General features: G+C 49.9%; 1 protein-coding gene across 8 annotated transcripts in view; it reads left to right on the top strand.

The window, feature by feature from the left end:
• The window catches only part of ANK1 (ankyrin 1), a 236,340-nt gene that overhangs the window by 135,288 nt on the left and 81,596 nt on the right, over positions 1-19,456 (top strand). The window lies entirely within an intron of this gene.

Raw genomic sequence — 19,456 nt, 5'->3', positions numbered from 1 at the left:
CAGGCCACATTTGCACATTATGGGCACTGTCCCTGACAGGCTTAGTGCCGGAGGAGACCGCTGACTGCTGCCAGCGAGGAAAGGGGGAGGAGGATGGTTAAAGGAAGGGCTCCCCACTGCGAAGATCTCCTCCTGTCGGCTTAGTCCTGCAGCTCGGTCACCCCCCCCCCACACCCCCCGGATCTGGGCTCCGCTGGTCCTCGTCTTTCCCTCTGTGTCTGCTGCAGAGCTGCCCCAGGACCGCCAGTGTCGCCGGACCCTCCTTCCCGTGTTACAGGGCGATCGGGCTTTTGCTCCAAGTGGAGATACAGGTGGAGAGGATGACAGGGCACCGGGGGCCGGGGCAAGGTGGGTCAGAACCTAAAGCTCAGCTCACCTTGGCGCACCCCTGGGACAGCGCCCTGACTTTGTGATGTGCACAGACCCATCCCCCTTAGGGGAGGAGAACATCTTCTCTTTAGAGCACACATTCACGGTTCTGAGAAGATTAAAAAACACAGGCTCTTGTCCTGGGGTCACTGCTCGAGAATTTGCTTCTGTTGGAACCTTCTGAACTGATGGATTGCAATCACAGTGATAGGGCAAATGCTGATCCTTACATAAGTAACATGCTTTCAGAGGATGTTTCGTGGAAAGAACGAGAGTCGTTTGCCATCATCGGAAATAATTACTCTAAGTAGTGTGGAAAGAGGCTTATATAAGAGACATCTGAATATTCAGGGCAGGTTCCTTGGTACATAGATTTTTGTCTACTGATTTTTATCACCATGATTACGGTTGTAGAAAATAACAAATCCACACACAAGGACACACAGCTACACTTGTCCATGTCAGTATCTCTACGTATATACTCCTTTCACTCCTTTCATTTATCCAAGCATTTTTCAAGCTTCAAACCCACGTCGTCCATGTCTTGCCCGGATACCTCCTCAAGTGTAGAGCTGGGCTTTGGGGATTTCATAGTTAAAAAACAAAAGCCATCCTCCTCATCCACTCTGACCCATAGTCTGCTGACTGTGAGAGCTGTTAATTGAGTAATCACGCAAACGCATCTGCAGACAAGCTATGCTAGGACCCCAGGAGGAAGGTCACAGGGAGTTAGGAGAGTCTGCAAGAGAGACTCGGGGTAGGGCAGGAGGTCAGGGAAGACTCCTGGAGGAAGAGCTATTGAGCTAGGGGTGAGTCAGGGTTAATGAGGGGAGGGAGGGAAGAACATTCCAGAAGTGGAGAAGAGCTCCGAGAGTTTAGAGGGGAGGGTGGCAGAGTGGCTGCAGTCGGGAAGGAGAGACCAGGCACCAGATGAGGCAGGAGAGGTGACCTTGGGGCTGGACGCGAGAGGCAGGGGTGATGGTCACAGTGGCCAACACCTGGGTCAGGGCCCGAGCTGTGTGTGTGCGTCATGCAAGTGGGCATATGTGGGCCCACGTGATTCCTGCTCCACCGCACGTGAACCGTCTGGTTGCAGAGTGAGGCGAGGGGTCCGGGGCGAGGCCGGAGCAGCCAGAGCAGCAGGGTGGGGGATGGACCGAGAGGGATGGGGGCATTTCAGCCTTTGACCTCCTACACTACTGCGTGTCCTGGTAGAGCGTCCACCCAGCCTGTAGACCCAGAGAGGGGCTCCGATCTTTACCCTGAGAGCCGAGGTGGGCGACCGCAGATTCAAGCGCAGGAGCGGGAGCTGCAGGTGGCAGGACCCACAGGCGGATACAGGAGAGCCAGTTTTCAGACGATGGCAGTGGTCTGGGAGGGACGTGTCAGTGGCCCAGGTAAGGGTCATGGCCTTGGGGATGGATGAGTTGGACAGGTGTGGGGGAAGGGGGAGGAGACTTCAGAAGGGACCCTCAGATGTCTGGCTTGTGCCGGGGGGTGGGTGGGAGTGACCGTCGCTCACTGACCCAAGAACTAGGAGCCGGTGTGTGGAATCGGGGTGAAGAGACGAGAAAAGAGTGGGGATCCTCTTACAGAGTCTTTGAGGAATCTGGATATTTGAGCCTGGAACCCAGATAAGAGGTCCAACCCAAAGACAGATATTTGGAAACCATTCAGCACTCGAGGAAGTGAAGTTCTGGCCATTGGCTGTTGAGAACAAGATGGAGAGGTTTGTCAAATCCAACCCCCCAGCGTCAATCAGCACGTGTGGCGGTCAGTGCACCCGTGTTTATTAAACACCTTCTTTGTGCTAAGTATTGGGCGCTGAGCAAGATAGTCTAAAGGGACAACATCTGTAACGTTTATAGCTGGTGAAGAAGACGGGCAACGAGAGAGTAGATATCTACCGCCTGCTAGTGAGACAGCCCGTGGAGGAGAGGGGGTGAGGGGTCTCATCTCAAGGGTGGTTAAGGCAGGCCTCTCTCAGGGGGTGATTTGAAAAGAAGTAAGGGAGAACCAGGTGGTCTCTGGAGGCAAGCAGTCTTGGAAGACGGGGGAACGTGCAAAGGCCCTGGGGCAGCATGGGGTTGGTTTCTTTGGGGACGAGCAGGAACAGGGTGGAAAGATGGAAGGGAGGCATGGAGGGGGAGGAGGGGACATTGCTGGGGCTGAATCTTGAAGGGCTTTCGGGTCACGGTGAGGACCTGGGCTTCGCTCCAGGGGTGACGGGAGGTCTTCAGAAGGTGCTCCGTCTGACTTAATATTTAAGAGGTCACCCTGGCTGCTATGTGGAGGATTGTCTCAGGACACAGAAATGGAAACAGGGAGATGGTGGGGTGTGAGGGAGGGGCCAGGCAGAACCCCGAGGGGGCTTTGAATAAGGGAGAGACAGTGCAGAGGGTAAAGCCCAGTGACTTGCCTCCCCAGGGTCACAGGGTCATTGCCTTGGCTAGGGCACATGGGATGTGGGGCCTGGGGACCCTCACTCAGCCCAGGACCGTGTCATTTTCATCACCGCGGCTACCACACAGCAATGGACTGGTTGGGCTGTGTCTCAACTCAGAGGCCATCATGAAGACCCCATGGTTCTCAGGGCCTGAAGGTCACTCCATACATCTCACAGCTCGGCGTGTCCAGCCGCCCAGAGCAGCTGTGTCTTATCTGTCCCAGTAGATGCTAGATGTCTAGGGGCGAAGTCCATGGCTGCCTCTGCCCACAGCACCTGGCGCACGACGTGTCGTGTGGTCAATATTGAGCTGAATGAATGGCTGCATAATTAGGCACATCCTGATATCAGCTTCCTACGTCCAGTTTCCAGAATGGGTGCTAGACTGTGGTATCAAATTAAAATGTTTTATTATGGAGGCCATAGCAAGGTAAACTAATACTTTTCTGGGATGAACTGATTGGCTGTATGCACTTAGCCATCAGCCCAGTGAAAAGAGAATGAGAGGAAACCAAGTCAAAAGTCCTCTGTTCTCCCGAATTCCTAGAATTGCCAGGTCTACACAGGGCTCCAACCAGGAACAGCCTGCTCTAACTCCAGGGACAAAAAGCCTCACTGTTTGAGGTTTCGTCTCTGTCCTTCTGATGCTGACCAAGCCTGGCCTTCTTGATAGGAGTAGAGTTCCTTGAGACCCTTGGAGGAAATTGCATGTCTTCAGTGCTGGCCCAAGGCAGAGAGTTGGGAGCATCCCAGTTACCTCCACCCCATAGCCTGTAATCCTTCCCCGTGGTCCTTACTGCTGCCTGACCCACTGCTACGCATCTCTGTGTCTCGTCATCACTCTTTGTCTTCCCCGCTGTGGTGGAGGCACCCCGATGGACCAGGGCTTTGCTCTGTTCAGTGTTCCCTATCAGGGATTCTGCCTGGCTCGTGGCAGGTGCTCATAATTTCAGTCCCCAGCTGTATAGTCTGCTGGCACCACGAAAGGTGAACGCTTTTGTATTTGGTGCCCAGCCCATGAAGGAGCTGCACTTATGCACTGCCACTATTTTTTGTCTTAAAAATTTATTTATGTGTACATTTTTATTGAAATGTAGTTACAATGCTATGCTAGTTTCAGGGATTCAGCAAAGTGGTTCAGTTATATATATGCTGCTAAGTCGCTTCAGTCGTGTCGGACTCTGCAACCCCATAGACGGCAGCTCACCAGGCTCCCCCTCCCTGGGATTCTCCAGGCAAGAACACTGGAGTGGGTTGCCATTTCCTTCTCCAATGCATGAAAGTGAAAAGTGAAAGTGAAGACAGTCGTGTCCGACTCTTAGCGACCCCATGGACTGCAGCCCATCAGGCTCCTCCATCCATGGGATTTTCCAGGCAAGAGTACTGGAGTGGGGTGCCATTGCCTTCTCCAATATATATGTATATATAATTCTTTTCTTATATTCGCTCCCATTATAGGCTGTTACAGGGTACTGACTCTAGCTCCCTGTGCTATGCAGTAGGTCCTTGGTGGTTATCTCTTTTGCATATGGTAATGTGCTTGTGTGCTCAATCACTCAGTCATGTCCAACTCTTTGTGACCCCCATGGGCTGTAGCCTGCCAGGCTCCTCTGTCCATGAGATTCTCCAGACAAGAACACAGAAGTGGGTTGCCATTTCCTACTCCAAGGGGATCTTCCCAGCCCAGGGATCGAACCCATGTCCCTTGCTTCTCCTTGCATTGGCAGGCGGATCCTTTACCCCTGAGCCACTCGGGAAGCCCCTGTGTACGATAGTGTGTGTATGTTAATCTCTCCCTCCTTCCCTTCTCCTTTGGTAACCGTGAGTTTGTTTTCTGTGTCTGTGAATCTATTTCTGTTTTGTGAGTTCACTTGTAGTCTTTTTTTTTTTTTTTGATTCCACATATAAGTGATATCATATGGTGTTTGTCTTTCTCTGTCTGGCTTGCCTCCTCCAGCGTGATCATCTCTAGGTCCGTCCACGTTGTTGCAAATGTAAGCACTGCCGCTTTTGAGAGCATAATGAAATAGTCGTTCTCGGGATAATGATTCTTTAGCAGGATGGCGGTTTTGGCACCAGCCACATGCGTCAAATATGTGGCAATATTTGCTGCCGAAGCCAGAAGCTCGACCATCTGAGCAATCACAAAAACATAAACAATTTCCTACACAGCCCACGAGAGCGTGTAAAACCATCCGAGTTCCATCAATGTTCCCTAAATTTCCACGTGTGCCTTCCACACACAGCCCACCACTGCTGGGTACTCATTTATCTTCAAGGTGAAGGGTTCTCAGCATCTCAGATACATGGAGCACCTGAACAGGAGGCACAGAATAATCTTTTCTGCAGCAGCCAAATGCCAAGTCTTCCAATCAGGATTCGCTGGGCTCTGGTGATTGTGATAATTGCTACCTTTCCAAATTACAGACTTAGAGCTTAGAGGAGAGCGGGGCATTCAACTCTCACTTTTGTAGCTCGGAAAGCTGAGGTTCAGAGGTTACTTCTGAATGCCTGCTGAGCTTTATGACTTTGGATTTGGAGAGATGGGTTGGCAAAGACCACTTGAAGTTTCTCTGCTCATTCATTCATTCTAAAAATTTTAGCTGTATTAAAATTTTTTTTCTATTTAGTTTTCTCCTTTTTAAGAATTTATTTTATTGAAGTGTAGTTGATTTACAATGCTGTGTTCATTTCTGCCGTTCAGCAAAGCGACTTGGTTATGCACATAAATACTGTTACATGTGCTTTTTCATTATGGTTCACCACAGGACATTGAATAGTTCCTTGTGCCGTAGAGTAGGACCTTGCTCTTTACCCACTGCACATATACTAGTTCTGCAAACATAAACGGAGCGCTTACAATGCCCCCAGCACGTTGGTAGACACTTAATTCATCCATGCCCCGCTCTCAAAGAACTCGAAGGCTAGTAAAGAAGCCCAGCTCGGAAATAGAAGCTTACACGTCTAGTTGCATCCAGGAGGAATACAGAGGCTGTTTTTATTCATTCACTCCACGCACTTCTTGAGCTGCTCTACTAAGCCACGTGCTGTCCACTAAGAGGGAGTCTTGGCGTCGACTCCCCCGTCGCTCCCAGTCTGGGGGTGGTGGCTGGGATGCCAGTGAGTCAGAGAAAGCCTCGGAAGAAAGAGTGGGAGTCTGCCAGGGAGACTGGGCACGGGGAATTGTAGAGAGAGGGAGCGGTGGCTGCGGAGGCAGAGGCAGTGAAGGGCGTGGGGAGTGAGCAGGGAGTGAGGTTGGGGGAAATTAAATGTAAGAGGGCAAGATGGGGGCAGTCAGGCTAGGAGGGTACGTCTGGATCGAGGTCGATACGCAGCCTGTTACTCTTCTCTGGATTCATCTTTCTTTCTTTCTTTTTTTTTTTCTACTGTACCGTGTGGCATGCAAGATCTTAGTTCCCTGACCAGGAATTGAACCTACACCCCCTGCAGTGGACGTGAAGAGTCTTAACCTCTGGACCCCCGGGGAATTCCCCTCTGGCTTCATCTTTTGCTTAGGAACTGCTGATTGTCATGGAGATTGTGTTCATCTCCATCTCCCCTAATTCTACCTGTACCCCCACCCCCAAACTCATGCAGAAAGCCTCTCCATGTAATGACAGGGTAAAACATTAAGCCTTCTGGTGGGCTTCCCAGGTGGCTCATGGGTAAAGAATCCACTTGTAATGCAGGAAACCTGGGTTCGATCCCTGGGACAGGAAGATCCCCTGGAGGAGGGCAACCCACTCCAGTATTCTTGCCTGGAGAATCCCACGGACAAGAGGAGCCTGGTGACAGAGTCAGACACGACTGAAGCGACTGAGCACACACGCACAAGCCTTCTGGAAGCGTGCAGCTCTGGATTAGTGATGAGGAGAGGGGAAGGATGTGTAGCTGCAGCCCCCACGTGGGAGAGAGGTGGTCCTGGGGAGGAGGGTAGTGCAGGTGAATGAGGGGAGTGCCAGATACCCCAGCGTCCAGTTCCAGAGACTCTCCTGGAACTCCAGTTTCCACCAGAAAAAGATGTTTGTGAAAAAGCCAGAACCTGAAAACCTCCTTCCCCTGAATTATTTTAAATAGGTAAATTACTTCTGCATCGCAGCAGAAATGAGCTATTTGATGTTCATCTTGCTAATTACAGTGACTAATTTATCGTTTGAAAGGAAGTTGATTGCTTGACGGGAGTTAGAGTGACCCGTGGTGTTTAAGAATCGCACGTTTCAGTTCTCCGGTGTCTCTGCTTTCTCAAGCCCCTCCAGGCACGTCCACTTTGAAGGTCCGCATCACCCTTGTGGGGTGGATGATAGAGCAGGTGCTTGATTAGGAAGGTCGGCAGAGAGGTCTTCCTGGGCTGGAGCCAGGGTCTCCCAACACCAAACTCAGAGGACAGGCTGACTGTGCAGCGGGGCCCCCCCTTCTCTGGGCGGCCTTCCTTGTGCTGGTTTTATTTTCACTTTCCTTCCCTCCTGGTGAAGGAAGAGTCAACAGACCCGCTTCTGGCAAATAAAGATGCCCACTTGTAGCAACAATGGGAACATCTCTGGGATCCTAGGGACTAGAAAGGTTGACAACATCGTTAGGAATGATCTGGCACGCATCGCAAGGAAAGCACAGCTTCCAAAGTCCACTCAGCGGCTTGACTGCTCTGAGTTTATAACGTGAAGACCAGATGTGCCATCTTTGTTTCGAGAGACTGAAAAGAAAGAGCTCTGTGTGCGTGTCGGGTGGCACACGTGTGAGTTCAGTTCTGCCAACGCCTGGGGAGCACACAGTGAGTGCCCAGGCCCCAGGCTGGGACCAGAGGTACAGGGAGAAGCGGGACTCTGCAGACAGTCCTACTTGGGGTCAGAGACACGAGAGCTGGTAGACTCAGTGATAAGGTAGAATCATCAAGTGCCCTGGGGATACGGTCGGGAGAGCGACTAACTTAGGGAGCTGGGAATACAGTGTAGAGGGGGGCTGAGAGAGGGACAAGGGAAGTCACAGAGGAAAATGACATGGGATCTGGGCCTTGGAAGAAGATTTACCTCCCTGGCTAACAGAGGAAATGTAAGCACAGTTCACTTTCTTTCCGAGTAGAATCGACCAGGCATGTAAATTTGTCCTGGCATCGTTGACACTCGACTGTGAATTCTCTAATAAGCACGTTTTTGACATTTGTGAGAACCATCTTCCTAGGTTTCACTGTTTCGTGATTTTTAATATAACAGCAGATGAATACAGGGTGGTTGCCGAAAAAGTCACCCTTTATATAAATACAGAAAGTCAGTCTTCTGTAAGTCTCCCCTTCTGCCCCGACTTCCCCCAAATCACTGTGAGCAGTTTGGCATCAGTCTTGTATCTTTCTCTGCATCTCTGCAAGCGGAAACATCTTGACAATCAAGACAATCTCTTGATTGTCTTCTGAGAGTGCATACAACTGTTTGATTCTGGAATTGAGGACTTAAGAGGAAACAGGCTGGGACTTCCCTGGTGGTCCAGTGGCTGAGACTTCACGCTCCCAATGCAGGGGGCCTGGGTTCAATCCCTGGTCAGGGAACTAGATCCCACATGCCACGATTAAGACCTGTTGCAGCCAAATAAATAAATATTTTAAAAATACAAAATAAGAGGAAGCAAGCCTGCCATTTTGAAGACTCCCAGACGGAGACCCCGGAGGTGAAGTGACACGTCTAGACATTAGGAAGACAGCTGAGAGGCCTTTGTTCGGTATCTGATGTCCATCCCCGAAACCCCACTGCTCTGCATCTGAGGGGCTGGCTCTTTTTATCCTTTTAAAGGAAGGCCAAGATCTTGGACATGGACACTCTGTCCAGTCCATAGGAGGTGTTCTTAGTGGCGGAGCTGCATGTCAGAGTTCCATTGTATCATTGCCCTGAGCTCACCCTTTTCTGCGTGTCCCTAGGGGCCTCCAGCCCCTGCAGCTGCCAGACAGCTGAGCTGGGAGGCTGCCCAGGTGTGTCCAGCGAGGAGCGGACAAGGGACTAGGTTGAAGTATTTCCTCCCAGAGCTCCCAAAGATGTGTGGGTTTCTTTTCTTTTTTTCTTCTTAAGATAATGAAAAACGTTCGGGTGTTTCCCTCCTTGTGAATATACAGTAAACCCAAAATCATAAACAGTACCTGGGTCAGTAGATAAACTCCGGTTGTGATAGAGCAGAGAAGGGGCATGCTCAGAGCTGGCCCTGAGTGTTCCTCTGGGGCCCTGCGCCTTCTTCCCAGTTTCTGAGCTTCTCCTCCTTTCCCCGGTCCTGGACCAGAGAGAGGCTGGCAAAGGAGACGAAGGGTGATTTCCCGCCAGGGTGACAGCCATCACGTCGGCTCTTTCTGGCTTCCAATGCGTTAGATCCAGGATCGGGTATTTTTAGCAGACCTTTCCCACCAAGCGGTCACATGATATCCGGGTCAGGAGGAGGCTGCAGGTGGGGGGCCTGCCCTCCCGTCAGCTGGTTCCCACACAGGGCTTAGGCTGCTCTCTGGGGTTTCCAGCCTAGAACGGTCTCTCGACTCTGATAAAGGCGACACCTCTTGGGCCTGCAGAACTCAGGGATGTGTGTGCTCAGCCTCCCACACCGTCTCTGGTCCTAGGCATGCAGGAGCCCCAGTGGGCTGCCCATACTCTCTCACCATAGCCAGCGCCCAGGGTCACCCCTAGCTCTGCCTCGGCTTCTCTGACAGCCTCTGCTACCCTTACCCCATGGCTCCCTCCTACCCAGGCCCTGGCTTTGTTTTTTAAAATTTTAAACTTTTGCACCTATAGGAAAGTTCCATGAATAGTACAAAGAATCCTCCGTCACCAAGATCCTCTGACCTTTCCTGTCTGTCGATGTGTAAGATGTACAGAGATGGTGTCATTCCCCATCACCGCTAAACATCCGGTGGGTACCATACGGAAGTCAGGACACTTTGCCGCATAATACAGGATCTATCCAGGAGTACACTTCGGGTTCACTTGTCACATCTTGTTGGTCTCCTTCGATCTGGAATGCTTCCTCAGTCTTGGCCCGTCTCACCTTCTTGACCATCTTCCATTCTGTACTTCGAACCCCATCTGTGTCTGCAGGCGTTTCCTGGTGACCAGGCTGAGGCCATGCATTCTTGGCAGGGTCCCATAGAAATCAAGCTCTCTTTCCATATCCGAGGATGTTAACCTTGATATTGGTGTCTGCCAAGTTTTTCCCTTTGTGGTTGCTCAGTATTTTCTTGGGGACGAATATTCCCAGGTATTGCCAATACAAGTCTGTTTCTCATCAGACTTCCAGCCACCATTCTTGGCAAACACGGCTAGCTTCTGCCTGCATTGGTTACCACTGTGATGGTTCCAGGGAATGCTTCTCCATCTTCATCATTCCTTCTACATTTATTAGCTGATATTCCACCAAAGGATAAGCTTTCCCTTCTTTCTTACTGATTCTTTTTTTCATTATTTATTTATACTTGTTCAGACTCATGGGTTCATTTGATGGGTTGTAGTCTGATCCTCATGGATGTTCAAATCGGAACCAGGCCACTAGCAGGCTTTCCAGTACGCTGGCTTCTGTGTTCTCTGACATGTCTGCATCATTCTTTGATTTCTTTACTTTATGGTGCAAGTTATCCCAGTGTCATTTTGTACTTTCCCTGCCCCAGTCCTGAATCAGTCACTCTTCCAAGGCCTCTGTTTCCTTTGAGTGGAGCCTGGTATGTAGACACCAAATCTGGTCACTCACTGTGCCCATGGCTGCTGCTTTCATGCGTGTACACACATCTGTAACGACTTCTACATCTGTCTGTGTGCGTGTTTTTAAAAATCCATGTGATCAGGCCAATACTTGTAATCTTAATCCAAGACCTCAGGGCTCTTCCTGGCGTTTCCTCTTCCCAGGGTTTAGATTTCTTCAGTGAGAAGCCTGACTCCACTGATTTGCAACACCTTCAAAGCTCTTGTTTATTTGCTCTGTGTACCCACCTCCCAAGCACTCCAGAGCAGCCCCCGCCTCCCTCTCAGAGGCCTCTGCAGGGCACCCCTCTGGTTCACCGTCCTGCATCCTCAGATGCCAGCATCTTCTGACTCGGGGGTGAGGGAAGGGAAGAGGAAGAAAAGGGAAGATGGGAACATCCCCGTTCCCTTTTCGATTTTGTTTCTGTTTGGGCTGAAAACTTAATGCAGGCAATTTGAGGAGAGGCCCCAAGATTTACGTTGTTGTAGCCATTTCTTTGTCAGCAGCTTAGTTCAAGCCCTTATCTCATGAGCCCAGGATAGCAGTCGCCTCATCTCTCCTTCCCCATCGCCTCGGGGTGCTCTTCGTCTCCTTGGCCTTTGGTTTCCGTGGTCTCTGCCTCTCCTTCTTACCTGACCCTTTCTCTATTTCCCATCAATTTCAGGATTCAGAGGAGGGATGGGCACCATTTCGACCTTTTTGTTTCTCTCCAGCGCATCCTTCAGTTTCTTATTTCCTGCTCTGTTCCAGGGCTGCAGACCTGCGAATATATAACGTCGGTGATCTTGCTCCACGAATAAGAACCAATAATAGAGCAAAGCCAGAGGTCACAAATGCATCAGCAAGTTGTTATTCAGGAAATTAAGCTTCTGTAAGTGACTTAGCAGCAGCAGCAGCAACATAGAGTAGAATACTTATCTTCTCTGGACAGATATAACACGCTAATAGAGGATCCAGAGTGAATGGGAAAGTAGGGTATAACGTATAAGAACTAGGTGTATGGTGCTCTGTGCGTATGCCCTTGTCCGTTATGGGAGAGGCTCTCACTCTTTGCCGACCACCTGAAGGCAAGTTACCTAGAAGCCCCTCCCCGGCTTCTTCTTCTTCTCCTCTGGGGTCCTTGACTTCTTGGCTTTCTCTGCCACTACTCTGGCTTGTTCTTCCAGGACTCCACTCCTTTCCTTCCCCATCAAAGCTTCCTCTGCCCAGGGCTCCATTGCCTCTGGCAGTAGCATAGCCAATTAATCTGATAAGCCCAATCAATAGTAGGGTAGTAGGTGTTTATGAATAAAAAGGCCATGCTTCCCAGTTGCTACAGGAGCAGACATTGCTTAGCTCAGAGAAAAGGGGTAGGGGCTAGAATCATGAGTTTTGGAGGGCAGTGGGGTGGGAGGGCAGGTGGGCACGAGGCCCCTAGGACACAGCCAGAAACTGTACCCGTGCGGGCAGAACCAGCTGTGTGTGCAGGTGAAAGAATCACCGAGTGTGAGAAAAGGCATGGAACACAGCATGTCCACACCAGCACACCGGCGTCAGCCTTGGAGGTGTTCTGGAGTTTCCAGAGGCCAAGGGTCTCCGGACACCATGGCCTCTGCATCTGGAACAGTCCTCTACTCTGGACAGGACGAGAGTTTGAATTTCCTGTGACATGTCTACTGTATTTGTACACTTAGAAATCAATTAGCGTAACTGGGGCAATCAGAGACGTGAAACAGAGGGATCATTTACTGAGAACAAATGTCTAGAATTGTCTGTTTTGCCAGTGGAATTTTTCACAGTTGGTACAAGAAAATACTGCAAATTAAATCATTCAGGCTGAATGATTTTTTTCCCCTTTCTTCTTAAAAATGTTAAAAGAAACACAGCCTGGCTGAGATCTCCTCTCCCTCCCATCAGACAGATTGCTGCTCAGAAGAACCCACTAAACTGACATTTTACCTGAAAAATGAAAAGAGAAAAGGCAGATGAAAAACTCCAGGTGTGTGTGCTTGGCATGAATCTTTTTGTCAGAAAGATCCTAAAATGGTTGTTTGCCGTGTTAAAACCATGTGGGACAAGATCATATGGCGGCCAGGTGGCCTTGGAGACTCAGGATAGAGTTTCTAGGATGTGAAAAGCTTCGAAGAACATTGCTCCCACCCTAACAGCAAAAAAAAAAAAAAAAAATCCTGGATATTCTGCAGAATTACAGTTTCCCCTAAGCCCATCAGAAGGCTGAGATCGCAAGGCAGCAAGGTTGGCTGAATTCTCAAAAGGGACAAACCCTCCTAGGAGAGGCCACTGTTTCAGTTTTGGTAGATGCAGGAGAGAAAAGCAGTTGCCATAAAACCAAAGTCTTAACAGATTCTTGGCTAACAGGCCAGCATGGCTACAGTGTGTCTGGAATCTCAGGCCTCCACGAGGTGCTCCTGAGAAATACTGGAGTAAATCAGATCAGAGAGCATCCCTGGCAAGCAGAGAGTTCACCACAGGAGAGCGGGTGTTGCCTGTGACTGTGGGATCGGGGCGGAGGGGACTATAGACAAAGCCTTGCTTGCGTTCCAGACTCTTCATTTAAGTGAAGCAAAAATAGAGCCTCTCCCCTTTGGACCCCAGGCAGAAATTCTGTCTCGAGGGGAGAAGTGGAGTCACACTGCCTCTGCTTTTGGTGAGGGTGGGAGAGCTTCTAGCCCCAGGACACAGGCAGAGACCCCTGCAGGAAAAGGGGGCACAACCTCTGAACCCTTAGGGAAGGCAGGAGCCTGGGGCCAGTAACTGTCTTGTACCAAGGAAAAGCAGAGGTCTGCTTCTGCTAGGGGAGGAAGAGCAAGAAACTGTCACTCAGCACCAAGTATAGAGACAAGGTAGGTTTTGCTGCTGCGGAGAAGAGGGGAAGAAATGATGAAAAAAATAAATAAATAAACCTCCACCTTTGAGGTCCAAGAGCAAAGCCTGCCTAAGACTGAAGCTGGCCCAGGACAGAAGAGAAGCTCTCTGCTCCGACCTTGTAACAGGGAAAAACATAGGATTGCAGGGAACGGGGCAAGAGTGTGGAGAAAGACCCCAGTGGAGGCACAGGCATGCCAGGATGGGCTGGAAGCTGAGGGGAGATTGGGAACACAGAACAGGCCTCTGGCGTCCCAGCTCCGGCTCTGGACTCAAGGTGACAGCAGCCTGCCAAAGGCTGTGTGCGCCAGGGGTCACAAAACACCCAGGCACAGGCCAACTCCTGAGTGGACTGGCTCAGCTCCCCCACCTCCACTCCTGTGCTAACAGCTTCTCAGAAGAAGAAGAAGCATGACCATTTCCAGACACAAATGACTCCAGTCTCTACTGTTCTTCTGTGCATAATGTCTGGCACTCAATTAAAAATTACAATACACACATGCACCCAAAGTGAGAGAAAACACAGCATTGTCAATAGACAAAGCCATCAACAGAACCAGACTCAGAGCTGACGACCTGCATGTTGGAACTATCAGATGGACTCTAACTTGCTTAATACGGATCCAGCAGGAAAATGGACACCATTCACAAACAGAGGAAGTTTTAGCAGAGTGGTGAAAACTGTAGAAAGGTCTTAGTCACTCAGTTCTGTCCCAGTCTTTGCGACCCCATGGACTGTAGCCCACCAGGCTCCTCTGTCCATGGGATTTCCCAGCAAGAATACTGGAGTGGGTTGCCATTTCCTTCTCCAGGGGATCTTCCCAACCCAGGGTTTGAACCCACATCTTCTGTATTACAGGCAGATTCTTTACCATCTGAGCCACCAGGGAAGCCCCAGCTGTAAGAAAGAGCCCAGTGAAATGCTAGAAATTAAAAAAAAAAAAAAAAAAAAACTTTCTTGGCGATGAGAAATTTCTTCAACAGGCCCGAGAGTAGACTGGACACATCTGAGAAAAGAATCAAAGAACCTGATGGTGAATCTATAGAAATGATTGAACTGGAACAAAAGAGGAAAAGAGTAATGAAAGAAAAACAGAAAAGAGCAGGCAAGGGCTGTTGGAACAAAAGCAGTTGGTCTAACGTGCATGTAGGTGGAGACCCAGAGACAGGTGTCTTTAAGAAGAGGAATTGGCAAGCCGGCATTTTCCTGAGAAAGGCACGTGTTAGAAAAGGGCCACAAGTAGCTGCTGCTTTGCTCCCCAGTTTCTACTTTAGCTGAACCTTTCCCTCTAATATCCCTCCATCTCCTTCTTGTGTATCTTCTACACCCAGTTACTTGAGTGAAGGAACAGGTGATTTCTCCCCACAGGCCCCCTCAATAGCCTATCTGCCATTCGGCATGGAGTGGAATCATTGTCAGTTTAGTTGGACCAGCTGAAAAGGTTCGAGGAAGATTCAGCAGCCAGAAATGTCTTGGCAAATAGATGGGGAAACAATGGAAAGAGGAACAGACTTTATTTGGGGGAAGGGGGCTCCAAAATCACTGCAGATGGTGAATGTAGTCATGAATTAAAAGACGCTTGCTCCCTGGAAGAAAAGCTATGACCAACCTAGACAGGATATTAAAAAACAGAGACATTACTTTGCTGACAAAGGTCCATCTAGTCAAAGCTATGGTTTTTCCAATAGTCATGTATGGATGTGAGAGTTGGACCATAAAGAAAGCTGAGGGCCAAAGAACTGATGCTTTTGAACTGTGGTGTTGGAGAAGACTCTTGAGAGTCCCTTGGACTGCAAGGAGATCCAACCAGTCCATCCTTAAAGAAATCAGTCCTGAATATTCATTGGAAGGACTGATGCTGAAGCTGAAACTCCAGTAATTTGGCCACCTTATGTGAATAACTGACTCATTAGAAAAGACCCTGATGCTGGGAAAGATTGAAGGCAGGAGGAGAAGCAGATGACAGAGGCTGAGATGGTTGGATGGCATCACTGACTCGATGGAAATGAGTTTGAGCAAGCTCCAGGAGTTGGTGATGGACAGGGAGGCCTGGTGTGCTGCAGTCCATGGGGTTGCAAAGAGTTGGACACGATTGAGTGACTGAACTGAACTGAACGACTTGAACCTTGATTTAACTCCAATACAGCACACGATCCTGATTTTAAAGGGGTGGTAAATTACAGTCCGCCTCTGTCCATAGTTACAGCTAAGAACAAGAAGCTCCCAGAATTTGCACCCCTCCCCTCTTTGGATTTGAGCAATAACAAGTCTGCTGAAATAAAAAGGTAGTATGAAATGAGGTGTTTATTCATAAAACGCTCTTGAAATACTGAACGTAGTCTCCTATACAGACTAGCTGTGCCTCTAAGAAGTCAGTTGCACAAGTTTCTTCATCTACATGTTCAGTAAAGTCATTTTCAGGCTTTCAGTGACTTCAGCTGCTGGAGGTGAGCAGTCATCCACCCTCTGAGGCCACCTACTGGAGAAGACTTGCTGGAGTGCGTCTGGGGGTTTGTGGATCCCTTGTGTTCCGCTACTTCACAGAAGAAAGAGGAGGGCGCTTGATGAGAATGGTTTCTAGAATTTGAGCTCGTGGGTTTGGAATTCAAACTCGCGTTGCTGTTGTCAATGGACTTGCACCCGTGGATGTCTGCAGGCTGCCCTGGAAAGACCTCCGTGAAGCCTTCTGACCCCTTTAACCAAGCAACTCCTTTCTCGTCTGTGCTACGTGGTCCCATACCTGCATTTGGGGCATTTTTCACATGACTTCGCATTTGTCTATGCACCTCTTTTCTCTGTAAAATGGAGTCCTTTGAGACTCAGGGTTTGTGTTTCAGGCCTCCCTAGCACGGTGCCACGCACGGAATAGGTCCTCAGTAAATGCCTGCTGAAGCAGATTAAGCGTGTGCTCGGCCTGAAGTGACTATCGCTGGGACAGGAGTTTGTCACAGCCGTGACCTGTGTGAGTTGACTCTGTACAAACCTCTGGAGCCTTTTGCACACTTGTCCTAGCGGTGCCACATGGGGCTTACCCTGGAGTCCTGGTGAGGGCGTTGGGTTCATATCATCCCAGAAATGGACTTGAAAGGACCTTAGGGCGACTGTGTTACAAAGTGAGAAAAACGAAGCCATCAAGAAGGCATCTTTGAACCAGGAGCCGAGGTGGAAGCTGAGTAGAGCCGTTGGAGACGCTGATCCCTTGTCCTCTGCCAGAGTGCAGCTTCGGCAGGGGCATGTGACTTACGGAGGGAAGCAGAGGGGCTTCCTGGGGACCAGGGCAGCGAACGAGTAAAATCCTAGGGACCATCTACAGCGCTCGTGGCCAGCCCCACGGGGATGCTTACGGTGACTGGGAAGTCCCTCTAGGCTGCCTGGTAATCACAAAGGGAAACTGTGCCTTCATCATCTATGAAAAGAAACATCGTAGTCCCTCCCCCTCCGGTTGAAAAGAAACAAAAACGCAAACCCTTTCTTCTGGGGAATCCGGGTTAGCTCTGTCTGTGGCGGTGCCCTAGAAAGGCTGTGTGACCTGAGCCAGTCATTTGCCTGCTCTGGGCCTCCGTTTCCTCAGCATCCAGGGATCTCCAGCATCCTGCTGGACACCAGCCTTCTCCGGGCAGACAGCACGCTGACCTGGTGGCTCCAAAGAGCAGGGACAGTCACCCTGGGGCTTTAGCAGCCAACGTGAGTGTCTTCTTTCTAGACTTGCCACTTCCCCAGCTTTGAGGCATATTCAGGGCCAGTAACTGCCCCCGGAAGGTGACTGCAACCCACAGCACCACTGAAACCCTAGCAGTCAACACACACACACACACACACACACACACGCACACACACACACAGCCACAGCTGAGAGCCCTGCAGTGAGCAGACTGCGGTTCCCATGACCGGACACGCCATCCCGAGTACCCATGTAAGCACGCTCAGCGTGCCTGCGCTGAGCACCCCGAACCTTCCAGACTAGGTGGCTGTTGGGTGTGTAGACGGGATTGCAGCTCACAGTGCTGGGAAGGGAGGGGGTCTTCTGCCGTGAAGACCCCCCCCCCAGTACTGAGTCAGGATGCAAGGCTGGGGAGAGTGGGTCCTGGGGCCACCAGCAGGTCACGTGACAAATTGCTTTTCGGCAAGTTTGTGTTGCCCAAGATGATTTGAGGGGGGCTGGTGTACTTCAACCCCCAGCTGCCCTCAAGCCTACTCTTGGCTGTCTGCTGACACCCAAGGCACCTGTGTATTTGCCGCATCCAAGACCCCAACGTAAAGATGGTCTCGTTCGCGTCTTTACTCTCCGGTCCCCTCTCCCGTCACAAGGCACCTGTGTCGCGTGCCTGCAGTAGTCGCTCAGCGCTTTCCTCTGTGGTTTTAGCAAAGCAACAGGACCCATCTGTTCATGGGTGGGAACACTACCACTCCGAGACAGAATATGTGTGCTTTAACTGGAATCTTCTGAAAATGATGCCCGGATGCAAAGTGAGAGAGGGTGTTTCGGGACCCCGAGGTGGAGCTGCAGAGGTGTTTGAAGATGGGTGAGCCAGAGTCCCCTCTGCTCCCATCAGCAGGAACCAAGTCCCTCCATCCTGGTGGCGAGGGTCTTTCTTATTGGCCAGAGCCCGAGGTGGCCCTGGGGCACCCCCTGAAAGGGGACGTGTGAGCACAGGGTTGAGTAGCAGAGGAGACAGGAAGGGGAAAGTGGGAAGAAGGGAGAATTGCTGGTGGGGAAGGAGGTGGCTGGAGATCACTGACTGATGAAAACCATTTTCTACGTGGAACCGGGATCTCCTTCTCCATTGGAACTGACAGCCATCACGTAGTCACTTATCTGCGCTCTGAGTAACTCTTTGAATTCAGCTTTTGCCGGGAAGTTTTGAGACATCTGAGTGCAAGGGCAAAAGAATCAAAGGCAGAGAGGGACCACTGGGCTGCACGGGCTCCTGACTCTAGGGCCCAGAGGAACTCCAGCAGGCTGCAACTGCTGACTGAGAGAGTTCTGCTTTTGTGGACTGATGGTTGGGCCTGAAAAATGTTTGCTTGGTTTTTTTTTCCCCCTAAAATGTAACTGTCAGACAAGTGTTGGTCCTATTTGAAATGCCAAGGTGGCCAAGGGCCTATTTTATTTCACTGAAGTATAGTTAATTTACAATATGGTGTTAGTTTCGGGTATATACCAAAGTGATTCAATTATATACGAGTGTGTGCTAAGTCGCTTCGGTCATGTCTGACTCTTTGTGACCCCGTGGACTGTAGCCCGCCAGGCTCCTCTGTCCCTGGGATTCTCCAGGCAAGAAAGCTGGAGAGGGTCGCCATGCCCTCCTTCAGCAGATCTTCCCGACGCAGGGATGGAAGCTGCGTCTCTTACATCTCCTCCTCTGGCTTGCAGGTTCTTTACCACTAGCACCACCTGGGAAGCCCTGTATATAGTTACATATATTTTCAGATTCTTTTCCATTATAAGTTATTACAAGATGTTGAATATAGCCCCTGTGCTGTACAGTAAATCTTAGCTGTTTATCTGTTTTATGTATAATAGTTCGTATCTGTTAAACTCCCAGTTTATCCCTCCCCAACTTCCTCTTTGGTTAACCATACATTTATTCTGTGTCTGTGAGCCTATTTGTTTTGGAAAGAGATTCATTTGTATTATTTTTTAGATTTCACATATAAATGATATCATATACTTTTTCTCTCAGACTTATGATATACCCTAGAACTATTTCTTAAATAAAGTATTGGCTTTATCTTACTATTATTATTATTTGGCCACACTGCAAGGGTTGTGTGATTTTAGTTCCCTGATCGGGGATTGAACCTGCACCCTCGGCAATGAAATCAAGGAGCCGCAACAGCTGGACTGCCAGGGAATTCCCCCACGGGGCTATTTGAATACTAACTCTTCTGTAGAGGAAATCTTACAGCCAGATGATTGATGGTATTTAGTTTTCAGATGATCTTCTTTCAAAATGCATTATTTTACTAAACTAGCATCTAGCTCTACAAATGCTTAGGAGACCTGGGTGTTGCTGCTTTGCCGTTTCTGGTGCTGCTGTGAAAATTAACCAGGGGGTTAAAGCTAGACCATCCCAGTT

This window comes from Oryx dammah, unplaced genomic scaffold (genome assembly GCF_014754425.2).
Source record: "Oryx dammah isolate SB20612 unplaced genomic scaffold, SCBI_Odam_1.1 HiC_scaffold_7, whole genome shotgun sequence".
Classification (NCBI taxonomy): Eukaryota; Metazoa; Chordata; class Mammalia; order Artiodactyla; family Bovidae; genus Oryx; species Oryx dammah.
The sequence above is the reverse complement of the archived record's forward strand: the minus strand, read 5'-3'. Positions and strand labels throughout refer to the sequence as shown.